General features: G+C 36.1%; 1 non-coding gene across 1 annotated transcript; it reads left to right on the forward strand.

Moving 5' to 3' along the window:
- The first annotated feature begins 9426 nt into the window (after positions 1 to 9426).
- Positions 9427 to 9533, forward strand: LOC141688445 (small nucleolar RNA R71). Its single transcript, XR_012561887.1, has one exon. It is a non-coding gene; the product is annotated as a small nucleolar RNA R71 (small nucleolar RNA).
- The last annotated feature ends 11454 nt before the right edge of the window (positions 9534 to 20987 follow it).

The raw sequence follows: 20987 nt of genomic DNA on the forward strand, positions 1-20987 counted from the left end.
TTTATGCATGCAATAAGAATGGCAGATTCCCTTAATATCTGTTATAGTCCATCCAATTTCTGATTTGAACTCTCTCAAAATTCTTAATAGTTTTTCCTCATCACTACCTAAAAGGTCAGACGCAATAATCACAGGCAAAGTAGATGCATCACCTAAAAATGCATACCTTAAGTGTTCAGAAAATGGTTTAAGCTCAAGTGTAGGAGCTTCCTCAATAGATGGCTTGAGGCACTTTGGAGATTTATCCAGCTCCTCCATTTCAAGAGATTCAAAAGGCATATCCATCTTTCGCTTCCAGGGAGAAGCATTCAGATATTGCAACTGCTCATCACCTTCATCATCTTCACTATCTGAATTCCCCAACAAGGCTTTCTCTAAGGCATTAGACCTTAGCAATTAATCAAGTTCTGAAGTAACCACAGAATCGACCAACTCCACATTTAAGCACTCCTCATTTTCCGTAGGGAATTTAATGGTATTGAACACATTAAAAGTTACATCCCGATCCAGCACCGGCATAGTAAGCTCACCCTTCTACACATCAATCAAGGCTCGGCCAGTAGCCAAGAATGGTCTTCCCAAGAATATGGGAATCTTCTTATCCTCCTCGAAATCAAGAACTACAAAATAAGCAGGAAATATGAGTTTATCAACTTTAACCAAAACATCCTCCACAATGCCTCGTGGGTATGTAATAGAACGATCGGCTAACTACAAGGTCATATAAGTCAGCTCTGGATCAGGTAAGTCCAACTTCTTGAAGATTGACAAAGGCATCAGATTGATGCTAGCTCCCAAGTCATATAAGCATTTGTCAAATGAAACTTTTCCAATGATGCAAGGAATAGTGAAGCTTACAGGATCTTTGAGCTTCGGAAGCAACTTCTGTTGTAGCACAACACTGCATTCCTCCGTGAGAGCAACGATCTCAAAGTCATCAAGCTTCACCTTTCGAGAGAGAATACCTTTCATAAACTTCACATAACTAGGCATCTGTTCAAGAGCTTTAGCGAAAGGTATGTTGATATGAAGTTTCTTGAACACCTCCAGAAACTTCTCAAACTGCTTATCCAGCTTTTTCTTCTGCAACCTCTTAGGAAAAGGAGGTGGAGGATAGATCTGCTTCTCCCCTGTATTACCCTCAGGAGGGGTGTGCTCAACAGTAGTCTTCCTTGGTTCCATTTCTGCTTCCTTCTGCACTTCTTCTTCAGCCATAGCTTCTTCTTCCGAAATTCGAGATTTTTCGGGATTTGCAACTGAAAGGCATATATCATAGCCTATTTGTTTATTCGAGGATTTAACTCAACTTAAATAAGAATGTAACAAGTAAATAGTGGATCTACCGTCAAAGAGATCTCTCAAAGTAACATATGTCAAAGGATTCAAAAACAATGTTCATCTACAGACTTGAGGAATTACTTCACTGGAAGAAGTTCAAGAAATTGATCAAACCTCAGTGATATAAATCAAGATTGTGGATTTAATCAAGTGATAGAGATCATGTCTGGGTATCAGATAATTACAGGGATTTAATCTGAAGAAAATCAAGTTATAAAAGTCAAGACATGAAGAAACGTCACAAAAGTTAGTCACTCATGAACCAGACAGTACATCGAGTGTCAACATTGAAGTGGTGGAATTGATTCATAATTGACAGTGATTTTCAGAAGATTTTCAGAAGAATGGTTGATGTTGAAAAGTAGTATTAATTCTCTATTAATTAATTAAGTCATATAGTTTAATTAAGAAAATAAATTAAATCTGCAAAGATTAATTTATTTATTAATTGAATTAGTTGATTAATTAATTCTGAATTAATATTAGGAATTTTCAGAATTGATTTTGAATTTATATTCAATATTAATTCAGCAGGACAATCAATTGAACTGGTATGACAATCAGATTGTCATACCGAAAGTCATACAAGCTCAAATAGATTGTCATACCGAAAGTTCTACTAGTTCAACAGATTGTCATGCTAGTTCAATCAATTGTCTTGCCGATAGTCTTGCCAGTTCAATCAATTGTCTTGCCGATAGTCTTGCCAGTTCATTCAATTGTCTTGCCGATTGTCTTGCTAGTTCAAGTGGATTATGTTGATTGAAATATAAAAGAATCGAAGCAGCAGACATTTCAACAGACACACATTCAAGTCAACAACTCAAGAACAAAAGAAAAGCAGAGCAGAAAAATATTTCAACCTTCAACTGCAAATTCAAGATCAACAATTTCTAGTAATTAAAGTTAAATCCAAACCACTAGAAATCATTCTCTTGTTCTTGTATAACTATCTAGCGGATCAAAATCCCTAGAACTTAATCTCAAATTGCGTTTAGGATTTGATTCTTTTTATTGCAAAAATAGAAAAAGTTCATGTCGAATTTATTCTAGATTTGTGATAATTAATTTGAGATTAATCCCTTGTAATCGATACCGTTGTTGTAACACCTTTCAAGTTTAATAATATTTTTTATTTAACTTGAATTTTGTTTCAATTTTTATTCCGCACTAAATTCGGTTAAACGGTATAGTTTATATTCAAACCCCCTTCTACAAACATATTGGGACCTACTACTTGGTATCAGAGCCTTCTGATTAACGAACAAATCAAGATCCTAGACATTTATGATTTTTCAACTCCTTAAATTTTTATTTATTCAAAAATTCATAATGATTTCATAAAAAGTTGGAACCGTTAAAATTCTACTATTTGATAAAGAAAATTATATTATGTGGAAGAAGAAGATGCTCTTGTTTTTACAAGTTGCAAATCCCAAATATCTGAACTTGTTAAAGAAGGGTCCAAAAATTCCGATGGTTATTGAACCAGAGGTGATAGAAGATGATGTTGTAATTACCAAAGCTAGAACCTATGCAAAAGAGCCTGAGGATTTTACTCCTGCTAAAATGGAAGAAGCCTCCTTGGATGCCAGCCTTCAATTAATTTTAGTTGATTCCCTTGATCCCTTGATGAACAGACATGTGATGAACTGTAAAAATTCCAAACACATCTGGGAAACTATTGAGGTGATTAATGAAGGCACAGAGGAAGTTAGGGAGAACAAGTTAGAGATCCTAACCTCCGAGTATGAACATTTTAAATCCAATCCAGGAGAAGGTACTGAAGTGTTTGAGAGGTACAATGCATTGATCAACAACCTGAACATAAATGGTAAATATTACTCATTCAAGGAGATCAACAAAAAGTTCCTTTTAACACTGCCAACTCATCTTGAACATAGAATCACTGCCATAAGAGAAGCGAGAGATCTGAGTGAGATTTCTTTGGAGAGGCTCTATGGTGTGTTAAAAACCTATGAGTTGGAGCAGATTCAGCAGAAGGAAGTTTACGGGAAAGGTAGAGTGGTCAGCACGTCTACTGCTCTAGTAGCTGAAGGTCAACAACAACAACAACAATCTCAACAGTCAGAAAGAATGGTACAGTCTTCCAAGGCTGAGGAAAATGTGATAGTAGCAGAATATGATCCTCCTACTACAAATCAATCAGGTGATGATTTTTACTCCTTGGAAGAGCTGGAGCAATTGGAAGATGAGTCAATGGCCCAGATTGTCAAGAGATTCTCCAATGTCAGATTCAAGAGAAATCCCAAGTTCAAGTACAAGTCCAACTACAACAAATTCCAGAAAGGTGGATCTTCATCCTCTAACACCAACAGTAGTGGATACAAAATATGGATGGTTGATCGGAGCACCATTAAATGCTATAACTGCAATGAGTTGGGACACTTTGCCACAGAATGTAGGAAGCCAAAGTAAGTTAGGAAGAACTCTTATGATTCAAATCAGAAGAGTAACTCTGAAAGGGCTTATCTAGCACAGGGAAGAAGCTGGGATGATACTAATAATGAAGATAAAGGAGAAGGGAATCTTGCTCTTATGGCTATTGATGGAAATACTTCATCGTCAAGAAAAGAGGTAAAATTTACTGATACTGAATTAGTTTATCATCTAGGAGGTTCCTTAGATTGTTCTCGTCGTGATAATGAACTCTTAAGTCAGCAGATCAAAGACCTTAAGAAAGAGGTCAATGAATTAAGACTTGTGCACATTAATCAAGACAAATTAAAAGAACAAGTATCTTTTCTAGAGAATAGAGTTAACTGTTATAGACAACTCGAAACTATTCTCAAAGACAAGATCACCGGTCTTAAGACTAAGGTTAAAGCTTACTTTAATTCTTGTTCGAAGGCTAAAGAGTTCTACAGTAAGCAAGCTGTTAATCAAACATCTGGAATAGGTTTTGATTACAATGCTGCTATTGGAGAATTAGGCATAAACTCCTCTCCTCATGTCTGTGCTAAAGGTAGGGAAGTACCACATGTGCTTAAGGGTGTTGATAAACCCCTCTATAAAGGATCAATTGATGAACCATTTGATGAGACCTCCTTTATTATTCAAGAAGAAATACGTGCTGAAGATCATGCTAATGAGAAGTTTGTTTCCAAGTCAAGTGTGTCGAAAGTTCCAGTAAAAGTTGTGAAAGCAACTGAGACTAACTCAGACACACATGAGTTGGATAACAAAAATGCCATGTCTTCCATGCATAAATTGCCTGTTGTTAATCCCTCTCATAAAGTATGTGGTGTTTCTAATTGTATGTCTTGTGCTTTTAATTTGATGTATGCTTATTTTAATGGTAAGCATGTTTCTAGTGATAAGACTACTCCTCGTCAGCATGTGAATAATAGGATGCATGATAGGTCTAAGACTGTTAGTCCTTCTAAGGCTAGAAAGGAGACATTTGTGCCTAAGCCTAAACAGAAATTTGTTAAGGCTGTTTACAAGGTCAAATGTCCAGTCATTGAGAAAGTTGAGAACATTAAAGTTAAGAATGTTGTTTTTCCTGACAAAGGTCAATTCTACAAGTATTCCGGGCCCAACCAAGTTTGGGTTCCGAAGAAGGTTTAATCCATTTGTAGTGCAGGGCATTAAATATATGGAACCGGCAGTGTGGATTCTTGGCAGTGGATCGTTAAGACATATGACCGGAGATAGAGCCCTGCTATCAAATATGGTTGAGAAAGCTGGCCCGGTGGTTACCTTTGGAGATAACAACAAAGGTTTAACTGAGGGATATGGCTGTTTGCAAGATAGAAATGTTATCATTGTAAATGTGTATATTGTGCTAGGTTATTATCAGGAAGCAGTATCTAACATATAGCACCAGCGACTTGAGAATATTACGACATATCAGGCACTTGATGCACATAACACTTGGAATTGGACTCTAGTAAGATGTGTACAAGTGTACTCCTGGTTGGTGAGTCAAAAGAGGAAGTCAATGCACCACAGTTCATGGACTTTGTAGTTGCAGATCTATTGGACTATGCAATCTCTTCTAAACAATCTCACTTCAGGTTGGTATAAACTAGTATACTACTTGAGCAATCGTCAAGGACATGGTATGGCACTCTAACTGAAGTTACAGTTTAATATGAACTGGTGGAGTCGTCATATTAATAACTCTCTTATTACTAGGCACAAACATATTGTTTTATATGTGCAGTGAGTTTTAGGAGAAAATCAAACTTCTTTCTACATTAGTGATTTCTTATTTCATTAAAATCTTTTGAAATCACTATTGTACATCATTTCTCTCAAAAGATTAAATGTATAATTTTCATTCATTCTAGATCTTAAGTACATTTTATCTCTATTTCCATATGTTCTGTGATACAGGTTCAATCTCCAATGGCTTTCTTTCATTGACAGTCATAAGGTTGAAAACCCACAACTTCTATCCTAGACTGTAAAGACAAACATAAAAACAGAACCAACCAACACTCTCTTACCACTAAAATGAAGTATGAGTGAGCGTGAGGGAGATAGTGCCTTAGTGCACCACATAAGGAAGGTTCTGTAGTCAACCCAGCAGCTCTGTCTCCTACATAGATGAGTAGTATTTAAACTGAGACAACTGCTAGCCCTCATACATCTTCTCAAAAAGATGTAATGGCTGAAAAGGCACACAAATAGTTACTAGATTCATTCTCTCAACAGGGTGCGTCTATTGAAATTTGCCTGTCGGCCAGGGTATCCGTTGTAGTGTCACCACCTCAAACATAAACAATTCTTGATGCACAAGGAAATGTTACACACACAAAGAACGAGTTGACGGAAACAAAAGTTTCGACCATTTTAAGGTCAGATTCGATTGTTCAAGGTTCTTTAATAGACCAATTGCCTTTACAGATGTTAGGAGAGGATACTGATCCAAAAGCCATATGTCAGTGGTCAGTGTCTACCTCCCCAGGCTTTAATCCCCTAGATGCATCTGCGGATAGTGGATCTGACATAGGCATAGATCGGTAACTTGTTGACAATGATTCAGATATTACTTGATGATTCACAAGGAAATGTCTTCATAGACATTAGAAGGGAACTTTGATCTTTATGCTAAATTCGTTGGATCATTGTTTAACTTCCCAGAATTCAAATCTGGAACCCTAAAAGGGAAACTAGCAACTTGTAGATTATGACTCAGATTCATCTGACGAGTCTAACAAGGATGGGGATTTGCGAACTCCCATTGCACCACCTGTGACCTCCTTAAGGATGGCTAAGGTGATTTTCCTTGCAGGTACAGCTGAATTTTGGAGCTATGAGAGGAGTGATACACTTATGAGAATGAGTGTAAACACGGGTGGAGAGAAGAGTGAAACACATGTGTGATACACTAAACAGAATCACACACTCACAGTGAGGAAGAAATAGAAACTACTTATTATTTCTTTTCCAACCAAGTGGAATATGAGAACTCCTTCAGACAATGGCATACATTCCTTCTCTAAGGGGGAGATAAAAGCTTAAGTAATAGTTTGGAGAATTCCTCAACTAAGGGGGAGAAATCGCAGGGAGGAAAAAAAAGATCCTACATATGTACACTACACTACACCATTGTTGTTTGTAACTACGGATCCTATTGTACGGGAGAGGTGGTAAACACAAGGTGATTTCCTAGTAAGGGAAGAAGTTATTTTCCAAAAGGGGAGTACCATTGGTTTTTATCTTCGGATCCTATTGTACGGGAGATGTGGTAAACGAAGGTGATCTTCTTTAAGCAGTTGATTTTCATAGGGGGAGAAGCAAGAGAGATATGCGCTTCTCAACAGGAAATATGGTTGTACAAAAGAAGATGAAACTACTTGAAGATATGTTCAGTCTAGAGGAACATCTATTTGGAATTTGGAAAATGTTAAATATAATCCAGAATATTTCTGCTATTTACTTTGCATTTCTGTTTATATCTTTTTGTTATTTGTTAGTTGAGTTATCCTTTAGGTATTTATTGTTATTGTCTAACAAACAAATAGGGGGAGATTGAAAGGCATATATCATAGCCTATTTGTTTATTCGAGGATTTAACTCAACTCAAATAAGAATGTAACAAGTAAATAGTGGATCTACCGTCAAAGAGATCTCTCAAAGTAACATCTGTCAAAGAATTCAGAAACAATGTTCATCTACAGACTTGAGGAATTACTTCACTGGAAGAAGTTCAAGAAATTGATCAAGTCTCAGTGAAATAAATCAAGATTGTGGATTTAATCAAGTGACAGAGATCATGTCAGGGTATCAGATAATTACAGGGATTTAATCTGAAGAAAATCAAGTTATCAAAGTCAAGACATGAAGAAACGTCACGAAAGTTAGTCACTCATGAACCAGACAGTACATCGAGTGTCAACATTGAAGTGGTGGAATTGATTCATAATTGACAGTGATTTTCAGAAGATTTTCAGAAGAATGGTTGTTGTTGAAGAGTAGTATTAATTCTCTATTAATTAATTAAGTCATATAGTTTAATTAAGAAAATAAATTAAATCTGCAAAGATTAATTTATTTATTAATTGAATTAATTGATTAATTAATTCTGAATTAATATTAGGAATTTTCAGAATTGATTTTGAATTTATATTCAATATTAATTCAGCATGACAATCAATTGAACTGGTATGACAATCAGATTGTCATACCGAAAGTTATACCATCTCAAATAGATTGTCATACCGAAAGTTCTACTAGTTCAACAGATTGTCATGCTAGTTCAATCAATTGTCTTGCCGATAGTCTTGCCAGTTCAATCAATTGTCTTGCCGATAGTCTTACTTGTTCATTCAATTGTCTTGCCGATTGTCTTGCCAATTTAAGTAGATTCTGTTGATTGAAATATAAAAGAATCGAAACAGCAGACATTTCAACAGACACACTTTCAAGTCAATAACTCAAGAACAAAAGAAAAGCAGAGCAGAAAAATATTTCATCCTTCAACTGCAAATTCAAGATCAACAATTTCTAGTAATTAAAGTTAAATCCAAACCACTAGAAATCATTTTCTTGTTCTTGTGTAACTATCTAGCGGATCAAAATCCCTAGAACTTAATCTCAAATTGCGTTTAGCATTTGATTCTTTTTATTGCAAAAATAGAAAAAATTCATGTCAAATTTATTCTAGATTTGTGATAATTAATTTGAGATTAATCCCTTGTAATCGATACCGTTGTTGTAACACCTTTCAAGTTTAATAATATTTTTATTTAACTTGAATTTTGTTTCAATTTTTATTCCGCACTAAATTCGATTAAACGGTATAGTTTGTATTCAACCCCCCTTCTACAAATACATTGGGACCTAACAGCAACCTTCCCAGACCTCAATGTAATTGCCTTAACCTTCTCTTTAGCTTCCCTTTTTCATGGTACTTCAGTGTCACTAGGGAGTGTACCAGGTTGACGATTTAGCAAGGCATTGGCAATTTGTCCAATTTTATTTTCCAAGGTCTTGATAGAAACCGCTTGGCTCTTACACATGAGCCTCAACTCCTCCAATTCAGATTTTTCATTAGACTGTTACAGCTGGAGTTGTTGTATTGGTGCATATTGCGATTGCTGAAAACCAGGAAAGTTGTACTGCTTTGCTGGATACTGCTGATAAGGCTGTTGAACCGCATTCTGAGAATTGCTCCAACTGAAGTTAGGATGATTGCGGTTGTTAGGATGATAGATGGCTGGAATAGGCTACTGCGACCTCTAAAAGTTGCTCACGAACTGAGCTGATTCACTATAAATAGCACACTACTCCGTCTCATGGGCACCAGCAGAAAGCTCACAAACACTAGTGATCTGATTAACTCCATAATTAGCCAAAGAATCCACCTTCATCGTCAAGGCTTTAATCTGAGCAGCTATAGCAGTAGCTGCATCTAACCCCAGAATTCCTGCTACCTTGCCCTGAGATAGTCTCTGAGTAGGATTCTTGTATTCATTCGCAGTCATCAGTTCAATCAATTCATAAGCTTTATCGTAACTTTTAACCCCCAGGGCTCCTCCTGATGTTGCATCAAGCATGGGTCTAAAAGTAGCACCCAAACTGTTATAGAAGCAGTTAATGATCATCCAGTCAAGCATCCCATGGTGAGGACATTTTGACAGCATCTCCTTGTAGAGATCCCAAACTTCACATAAAGATTCTCCAGATTGCTGAGCAAATTGAGTAAGTGCATTTCTGATTGTCGTAGACTTCGCCATATGAAAGAATTTAGTTAAGAACTTTTGAGAAAGATCCTCTCATTTGGTGATAGACCCTGGTGGTAGAGAATGTAACCAGCATTTCGCTTTATCCCGCAGAGAGAATGGGAAAAGCCTCAACTTAATAGCATCTTCAGAAACTCCATTGAACTTGAAAGTGTCACAAATCTCAATGAAATCTCTGATGTGCATGTTGGGGTCTTCTGTCGGGGAACCCCCAAACTGAACTAAATTATGTATCATCTAAATAGTGATCGACTTGATCTCAAAGGTAATAGCCGAGATGGATGGTCGAACAATGCTAGACCGAATATCATTTATCGTCGATTGAGTATAATCCATCAAAGCCTTCGGATTAACTTTTGGTTCTCCCATTGCAATAAGTGCTTCTTCTTCAACTTTCTCCTCGACAAGAACTTCCTCGAAAACTTCCTTAGCTTCTACAACTTCTTCGTCAGCTTGATCCAGTGTTCTCTTACGAGACCAAAAATGTGTATGCATACACGCTCGCTAGAGTACCTGAAACACGACAAGGAAATAAGTAAGTAACAATGTCCAAGTCACTGAACTTTAATGACCACGGATGACAAACACACAAACTAAAAATTAACCACGAGTCCCCGGCAGCGGCGCCAAAAACTTGTTAGAGCTAGAAGGCGCGCTAATATTCACGCAAGTATACGTGATCACAAGAAATATAGAATTAATCCTAGTTCATTCCCACATGGACTGGTTTAGGTTAATTTTAATCAATGTACTTATGCAACAATGGTATGGTTATTATCCAATGCTATGATGAATGAAAAATTGAGGTTGTTTACTACAATTATCTAAAAGATTATACTAAAGAACATTAACTAAGAGAATTAAATAGTTAAATACTATATGAAACAAACATGAGATTCTAACTTCATTAAATACTTCATGCAATAGTCTTTTCGTTCTTAACCTTAGCATGCAATGGTGATGACACTAATCAGATAACACGAAACTGATAAATGCCAACTTTCGTTATACGAATACCATACTACCAAACATCCACAAGAGAGATATAAGCTGAATAGACACCAATTATATTGAGACCCTATATGTCTATAGAATTTGACAATATAACGGTTTAATGCACAAGTTATCAATCGTGATTACATAGGTCAAGTAAGATGGTTAAAATTACCTATAAATCATGCATATCAAATACATGAACCTATGCTAGCATGATAACTTCTAAACCCCTAAATTCATATTTGCTTCATTAGAGATTAACACACTATCTTATAAGTTTACAATGCTCATAAGATGAATATGCACAACTAATACTAGGTTATCATACAATCACCACACACTAAGGCATCAAAATGAATTAACTAGAGAAATCCATAAATACATTCGCTAGAACCCCACGATAACGATTAGCCCATAATCGGACTCATCATGAACGTGGGTTCCGATGAAAGCATGGTATAATAAATGTAGTCTTTATAATGAATAAATAATAAACCATGTACGAAACAAGAATATATGTTCACAAGCAAGAAAACTAGAATCCAAAGTTACAACTTAAAATAAAGAATCACAAGAATAAACTAGATCCTCTTCGCCTTGGTTGAATTATGCTCTACGGTCTTCTTACGCCTTCTCCTTAAGCTCTAGTACATCTCATTATGAAAAATGAACATAAGTTATGCTTATATATCAACCCACGCAGATTAGAAGTCTTCTGGATCAAAAATAGAGTATAAACAGGATTCTTTGAATTCGACCCCGCGCGGCCGCGCGCTTCACCAGCGCGGGCGCGATGCATCTTTGCACTCCTTGCGCGGGCGCGCGCTACTACAGCACGGGCGCGCTGGCTTTCTGGAAAAATTTATGAATTCTTCTTTTCTTGCTGGTTGAGTTGGTCTTTTCATGAGCTTTTATTCTAGACACCATCCTTTCACCAATTTGCATAAAAACATTGCTAGATTACCTGAATTTCTGTTAAATGTCTGAAATGCAAAACACTACAAAAAACACATCAAAAACACCAACAACTTGAGTACAAAACACCAATTCAAAGCTTTACGGAGCGTTATAAAGTGACATAAATGTCACTCAACATTTGTCAAGATATATCTGGACGAAATTGTGACAAGACATGGAGTTCTTGTATCAGATAGGAATCTAGGGTTTAATTTAAGACTCTAGAAGAAATTTCAAGACTACTTGGGTACTAAATTGAAGATGAGCACCGTCTTCTATCCATAGATAGATGGAAAGAGTGAAAGAACTATCTAGACAACTAAAGTTATGCTCAAAGTTTGTGCTTTGGATTATAAGGGCATTTTGAAGAAATATTTACCTTTGGTAGAGTTCTCTTACAATAACAGTTATCATGCTAGCATTAGAATGCCCCCGTATGTAGAACTTTATCGAAGGAAGTGTAGATCGCCAATGTATTGGGATGAAGTCGGAGAACTGAAGATATTGGGACCAGAACTTATTCAACAAACTATTGAGAAGATGAAATTGATTCGAAAACTTCTGGATGCTGCTCAAGACAGAAAAAATATACTGGTCGTGATCGTAAGGATATGGAATTTGAACCGGGAGAAGTGACATTGCGAAAAGTATCACCATGAAAAGGGGTAACTAGGTTTGGAAAGAAAGATAAACTTAGCCTAAGGTTTGTTGGAGGTGCTTTGGAAAGTAGGCATAGTGGCTTATGAAATAACATACCACCTCAATTACAACATGTGCATAACGTGTTCCATGTATCGTTACTTAAGAAGTACGAGCAGGATATCAGTCATGTGATAAAATATGAGCCCCAGGAAATTCATCCAGATCTGTCATTCATAGAATAATATGTTCAGATTTTGGATCGAAAGGAAAAAGTACTCAGAAAGAAGATAATAACATTAGTTAAGGTTTTATGGACGAATTCTAGTATAGAAAAATCGACTTGGAAACTTGAGAGCGAGATGCTCGAAAAGTATCATCAGTTGTTCACCTAGGTTTGTATTCGTATCTAAGCCCGATTCTGAGGACAAAATCCTTTAATGGGGAGGATATAACGACCTTAATTTTTCGAATCATATTTATCTATATACCTCATGTTTAATTTATTAAATATAAAAAGGATACCTAATCCATTTTTATGCAATCTGTTACTAGACGAGGAATATGATTAATTGTTAATTATGTGAAAGAGAAATTTTATGGATAGTAATGATCTCTGGAACTTGCATGTCTGCTCTTATGTGTTTCAAATTTTTTCAGAATTATTTTAGTAGACTCTGGGTCAATTTAATAATTTCCTGGATATTTAAAAATCATGGAAAGTATCATAGTTTTCTTTGATAAAAATAGGACTTTTTGAAAATTAACCCCTCATTTATTTATGGTATTTGGTATTATAAAATGATTTTATAAAATTTGTTTATTTTAATAAAATAGTTTTTTAAAAATCACATTTTATTTATTACTAGTAATAAAAATATTCTGAAAATATGGGGAGATTACTAATTAGGTGTATTTAATTTAAATTATTGTTTTAAAGATTATTTCCACAAATTCGTCATTTTTAAAAACTATTAAAAAATGACTAAAAATGAGATTTAGACATCATTTGTTTCGTCAATTTTATGGATAGGGAAGAACCAAGCTGAACTTAAAAATTTTAAGGTAGTTAAAGTACTTTGTGTTTGGTTTATTAAAATTCAATTACAAATTAAGTAGTGAATTTTGATACATAATCTATGGTGATCAATCCCGACAACTCACTTATGCTTGTGTTACTAATCTCTTCTATATATTAAAAGAGGACTACGGGCAGGTTGTATGACGGCCTCACCCCGGGGTCAGGAGTTGACGTCACCAACAACAATAATAATAAACATTATATAATCCAAATTACTAATTATACATAACCACGACCCCTTTTACCAAGACCTTTTCCAGGTTTAAGTATGATTCAGGTTAAAACTTTTACAACACCAACCTACACAAACCGACCTGACACTACTAACATAATACAGCAACTCAATAGAGCATCTTTGGTCCAACACAACTACCTCAGAGGAGCCTAGCACGGAAGGCACTGGAACTCTGCCCTGACTACCGCGGAGGAATCTCTTAGGCATCTGCAATACATGTATAAAACATTCTGCAAGGGTGAGCAATTGCTTGCTTAGCAGTACCACTATATGAATAACAAATCAAACAATTTATGATAAAACAGAGATAGGAACAGAGATTATAACTCGTTTTCAAAACATGTAAAATATTCATAAACTGGATACTCAAAACTAGCATGCTTTCAACAAAGCAAACGTAGTAGTGTGCTGTGTAAAAATATCAGAGTTTAATTCTAGCATGCCATTTTCATTTCCAAATCCACTGTATAACTCACTTGTTCTATTACGAGAATAACAAAGCCAAATCAGATACGTACGGATATGTGAAGACAGCTGATCAGGCTATCAACACCAGACGGCTCTAACTGCCATCCCATTTACATGTTCCGGAACTCAGAGACTAGCTAGGTCTCTGACCTGCTAGACTAATCCGTTATATAGTGCGCGCAACTGAATTAGCCTCTTACGCCACCTCAATAGCACTACTCTGGCCCCTATGTATCCCATATCTGATCGTTTTTATCCAGTTTTCAAAACATTTGTAGCTATCTCATTTCAAAACCATTCATTTTACTAGCACACATATAAAAATCCAATTCGCAAATCATTTCATTCGAGATAGGTACCTTTCGAAGTTACTTTTCCCCAAAACAATTTGAAAATAGTGTTTTATAACTACGGAGGATACGTAACTTAAAATGTTTTTGTTCCATTACGGGAATAAAATATTTAGCTATTAATACGTACTGAACCATAAAAGAATGGTCAGGGGTACTTGCCTTGCAGAGCTTTACAGCTATTAATGATCGACCTTGGACTAACTTGGACACTCGACTTTATCGCCTCACTATCAGACTATCCTGGATCCGACTTTAACGTTCAGGTCCTTCGCTTGGAACCTTGTTGCGCTTGTCGATTGATCACTAGGTTAACTTTAGTACAGTGCCACTCTCGGGCCTTCCGACTATAATCTACAGAGTCAAAATACCCTATTTTAGACTTTTGATTATGCTTGACATATCCTCGATAGCAAACCTACCCATTTGATATCAAATCCCGACTCGTAATTACACATATTAATACGCTACATTAGCAATCAGGGTTCATGTACTTAAAACTCGACTCGATATTCATTTTCGGAAATCACACTCGTTGTAGGAAATAGGGTTGTTAGTTATAACTTATAAAATATATTCTTACAACACGCAGACACATTTCATAAAAACAAGGTTATTAACCATTTATTACAATATGCAGGTAGGCACGTACAACATTTATTTATAGGTATATAACTATATAAACTTGATTAATATCCTCCGATAATTTACAGGATATGCTCCCGAAATTTGGGCAGTGTCTCCTTTGTTTATCGGACTACCCGTCGAACAAAAATCGATGTCAAATCAATCACAACCAATTACAGCCATAATCCAAATACAATTCCCAACCTCCGATTCAACCCAATAATATTAATCAAAATTCCATAATTTCCAAATTCCAATTTAATTACAATTATTATTTATTATTCGTATTTCATATTTATTTATTTTAAAATATTAGGACTCAGATACACATCATCATCGTCCACCGTTGACTCACCGAAGTTCATCGTCAACGGCGGTATAATTTATTGGTGCCCGTTATGTTACGGGTTTTCAAATAAATTACGTCGATTAAAATTATTTTCCCGCAATGAAAATTTTTATTTCACGAATATTACTCATTCATTTCCCTGCAGTAAAAGGAAATAAAAATAAATTTTTCAATAACCAAGCCCAACTGCATAAATTGGTCCAACAATAAAGGCCCGAATAATCCGTCCCAAACTGCAAGCCCAAAGAACCAGCCCAACAGAATACAATCGCAGAGAAACAAGAACACAACACAGGAACCACGTGGCCATGCCGCAGTAACACACACACGAACCCACAAAACACACACACATAATTGCACATACGAACACGCAAAAACACACACACACACAATTCACAGAGCCAGGGTAACCACAGTCACCAGCCGGCCGGAACTCACCGGAGAAACACGGCGGCGGAGAAACAGGGCGGCTGAAATACGGCGAGGACAGGGAAACGGGGAGAGGGAGTGGAGAGAGAGGAAGAAGAGAGATATAGGAGAGAGAGCCGAGAGAATTGAGAGAGAGACTGTAGAGATGAAGAACATCGTGAAAGGGGAAACCCCCCCTTTTACTTATTATTTTTTTATTTGTTTTATTTCCCCCTCCTGAAATTGCAACACCTGGCAGTACATAAACTGAGAAGCATACACGTTGCATTTGTGATAATCACAAAGATTTAAGGGCCCGATTTATTCCGAAATTAAAAATTATCGGACCAAGGTGCGAATAAAACAATCCCTGAAAATTATGAAAATAGTTTTAAAATGTCGTAAATATCCCGAAGTTTATGAAAATGTAATTTCCATAATTTTAAAACAATTTCTGAAATGTGGTTTGTACCCGCTTTCAACAATTAAACGAAATAACGTGCTGGTGAAATTAATCCCGAAAATTTCTAAAATAATTTTAAAATTCCCAGAATATTATGAACTTAATAAAATATGAGTTTCATGATTTTTGAAGAATTCTGGAATTAGATATGGAATTTACAAATAAACTCATTCAGAAAATCATTTAAAGATAAATAATTAGTGAAATATTAATTTCTCAATTTTATAAAATCCCACAAATAATTATTGTAATTATAAAATCAATAAAATAATTTTAGAGACAATCCAAATATTTTTGGAAAAATAAATTTGCCATAAAATCACTTTTAACAACGAAACCAAAAATAATATGGTGCAACAAACAACCATACGAACAATCCATGCATCCGAAAATCACATATAAATAATGATAAATATAACAAAGAGATCCTAAATCAATATACAATTCTTTATTTAATTAATTGCGCTATAATTACATTCTTAAATATCATAAAAATATACGAGTCGTTATATCCTTCCCCCCTTAAAAGATTCTGTCCTCAGAATTTGATCTAACTAAATAAGTGAGGATATTTGTCAAACATATCTGACTCTAACTCTCAAGTAGCTCTTCTATTCGAGGATTTATTCAAAACGTACTCACTATATACCTAAATTCATTCCTGAGGACTTATTCTTTACGATCTAGGATTTATATCAATCATTCTACGCGGAACAAATTCGAATGAGAGCCCCTTAGCTCCTAATCAACGACTTGATTCAAATCAGGGACATATCACTTTAACAGTGACATGTGCAACACACTATAAACTTGGTACAACTGCGGTGGCAATATCAACTACTTTACCTAAATCTATCAATTACCTTGAACGGTCCACTATAGTTAGGACTCAACTTGTCCCTTCTATTCCAACCTAGCCAATCTCTTTCAAGGTGCAAATTTTATCAACACCAATAATCTTATTTTTACATCAACACTCTTTTGATGCACATCCGCCGTCTTTCTTTGTCTATGTCGGGCTGCTTCCATTCTTTCCTAAGTCAACACCACTACGTCCTTGGTGTGCTGAATTATTCCAGGATCTAACAACAGCTCTCCTCCCATTTTCTCACAATAGAGGGGAATCCACACTTATGTCCACATAGGGCTTCGCAAGATAGCATTCCCCTTACTAGCATGATAACTTTTAATATAGAAAACTCCATCAATGGTAGGTGATTACCTCAGTTTCCTTTTAGATTCAAAATATACATATACTCTCAACATATCTTATATTATCTGAATCGTCTTTTCATTTTAGCCTTTCGTCTACGGATGATATATGGTACTCACCTCCAACCTAACTTCCAAACATTCGAACACTTCTTACCCATTTCCAGCAATTAAGGCTAAAAAATAATTTCATATTTTCACTTCTTCTCACCTTCAGGTATTTGAATTTCACATTTCACTCTTTCCCATACTTTTATTAATTCTTCAGTGATGTTGATCACATTCAATCTTTTCCTTCTACACAGGGCATATGTTACTACACCGGTTTTTCTTAGGTGATATTTAGTGGAACGATCAGAATCCTTTATTTATCCCAACCAAAATTCATACTTGAAAACTTAGCATATAAGTACTTCCCTTCCAATCTTCGTAGGGAAATTCTTGAACGTTCTACGCAGACTTTTTTAATCTTTGAATAGCCGAGGATGTTATCAATAAATATAATTTGCTCATCCAAATGCTCCGTATACACCATGTTCCTTAATTCCCTATAGGCAACTAATACACTTGTTACTATACATAATATCACCACAACGTACAATACTCATAACTCATTCTAATTGCAATCTTTGATATGTTCTCAGGCTGGATATTAGGCCAATCCCCGAGAAATAACACACTCCTTGAATTAAGTCACATAAGTAATCAATTCCTAATAGGGTTACTTATTCTTCTTCGTCATTTTGTTAAACTCCCGATAATCAGTACTCAACCTTAAAATTCCATCCTTCTTCTCCAACAATATCACTGGTATGTTCATTTCCCTCCTTCCAATATCTTTTACAATTATCGAACTAATTATTTCGTTCCAATGGCCTCCAGAACTCCAGGGCATCTATTTATTACTCAAATTCCCCCCAGCTTAAGTATTTTCTTCTTTGTATCTTTGCACATGGTGGATCTACCTTATCTCCTTAGCTTATTACTCCTTTCTTCGCATGATTGGAAGAACTTCTTATATAGCTTCCGCACCTAGATACGCACCTTACTATTGGCTTCTTCTAGTAATCAATCATTACCCTAGTTCTTTATGAGGGTCTTAAGCAGCTGATCTTTTACTCATATTATAAGCCTTAGCCTTGGCTGTACTGGACGTCAAACCTTTTGATGCACTACCTCCCATGCTTTCTCGGGAAGCACTTCTATAGTTCTTGGCAACATGCCTCACCTGGCCACAATTGTAATAGGTGACTCCTGGATTTTCCACCTTACATTCTGACGTGTAGTGTCCTTTCTGTCCACACCTGAAACATTCAGCATTTACCTTACACCTTCCATCATGCCTCTTACCACATTGCTTACACTACGCTATAGGCGACTTAACCGACTTGGCTCGATTAGAGCTAACTGAGGTGTTACTAATCATATTTAAAGAAATACTTTTTCCTCTGAATTCCTTATTCTCACTCCTTCCAAACTTTTTCTGAGACTTCTGGCTGGATTCTTCTTAACCTGATGCTTCTTCCATATCATCTATCTTTTACTTCTTATCTTCTTTTTCTCTAGCGGCTAACTTTTGATCAAATTCAATTAGTATGGCGGCTTGAACTACGGAAGGATACGTCTTACGTTGTAATGCCACCAGTTTACAGCGAATTGCAGGCGTCAATCCTTGTTGAAATCTCCTTGCCTTCTGAGCTTCAAAGCGTACATAATCTGGTACAAACCTAGCCAACTCTATGAACTTAGCCTCATACTCAGCTATACTTCTCTCGCCTTGCTTTAATACTAGAAACTCAATCTCTATTTGACTCCGCACACAATCTGGGAAATACTTTTCCAAAAACAACTCAGTAAACCTAGCCCATGGAATAGGGCCTTCTCCTTCTAACGCTCTGGTCGACTCCCACCAGTAATTTGCTTCATTCTTTAAGAAATAGCTTACATAATCAGTCTTAAGATTATCACTTACTTGAACGAGGTTGAAAACTTCCTCCATTTCTTTTAACCATGCTCCAATAGCTACTGGATTAGGTTCACCTTGAGACTCAAGAGGTTTAACACTCTGGAAAGATTTAAAACTAGCACTCTGATTCACTCCTTGATGTTGTTGCTGCAACAGTAGTTACTACTGCTGAACTTGTTGGATTAACTGCAACTGTTGTTGTTGTTGCTAGCGTAACAAATCTAGAATTTCATTTACAGTTGGACCATCCGCAAAACTACTACTATTTTCTTTAGAATGGGTAGCTTTCTTGGGTGGCATCTTCCTGAGATATATAAATGAGTTTATTCAAAACATAACAAAATGTTTGACAAAAGGATATCACCGTTTAAACGATACACCTGTATCAGGAAAAATGCTGCCCAATCACGGTACCCATGTCTTTAATATCGGGGTTCATTTATAAAAGAAATCTAGATTAACGACACTAGCAATTACTACAACAATGACAGTAGCAGAATCAACAACAGTTCAGGAAGACTAGGATACAAAGAAACTAAACACTATCGCACGATTCATCAATATAACAACAACTGACTAACTTCCCGTCACTACTCAATTACCACATCAACTTTAATATACCACAAGACTTGGCTGGCTATATATCACCCACCTACATTGAACAAACTGATAAATCAGGTCAATTTTAAGGAACACTAAACTCTTCCAGACACCATAGTCCAAATTTTAACCAACCTTTTCTCCAAGGATGATTTCTTATCACCACCCTCAAGTGATTCATCAATCATTGAATTACCTTTCCTGAGGCTATAATTCCACTATTAGATCCTGAACCCTTGCTACTATCATTATTTTTAAATAACCCCCTGATATAGGACTTTCGTTCTTCCGGACAGTCACTCTGATTTGGTTTCAGTAACGAGGACCATCTAATCGCAAAAATTCATTATCATAGAATATCAAATGAAATTTCAAACTCAAGGGAATCGAATAAGAAGAAACAGTGAAGAAGATGTAGGTATAACTGAGAGCAACCATACAAGTACATAAGATGGCCAGTCTTAGTACCGCACAGTTCACAACACATACTTCGGTGGCGTCCCACCAGACACTTTTATCACATAGACAAATGGTCAGCTCATATGCATTGTTTGCCTCAATCAACCGAAATAATCACTAAGGAAAGAAACAATCTTTAGATAGAAATTTCACAAATAGGGAGGGAGAAAATCTGAAATATAATGGGATCAACAGAATCCTTAGTTGCTTACTCCGAATTTGACTTCCTTGCAGATAAATAAGCAAATTATTGGGAAACAGGAATTCATTCTGGAAAACAAAATATGTCTCAAGAAATGTGTATAAGATTTAAGATATAACAACAGTACTGATCCCCGTACTTCACGGAACTTGGCTGTCATAGCAGCCACCGATTATTATCATTCCATTTGATCTCACCGGGGTCATACACTCGGTCCATTAACATCACTTGACGTCGAGAATGCTATATTTAGGGATAATATGGGTGTCTCTATAGCTGACACACCAAGGATCCGCGCAAAAGCTGAACTCTCGCGATCAGACTCGTTTTTCTCGAGAGAAAAACTAGAAATCTCTATCAGATGCTATCAATGACACATGTACGGGGGAAACATACTCTAAACTAGGGCAGTTCCAGCTAA

The sequence above is a fragment of the Apium graveolens genome, chromosome 9, assembly GCF_009905375.1.
Source record: "Apium graveolens cultivar Ventura chromosome 9, ASM990537v1, whole genome shotgun sequence".
NCBI classification, from domain to species: domain Eukaryota; kingdom Viridiplantae; phylum Streptophyta; class Magnoliopsida; order Apiales; family Apiaceae; genus Apium; species Apium graveolens.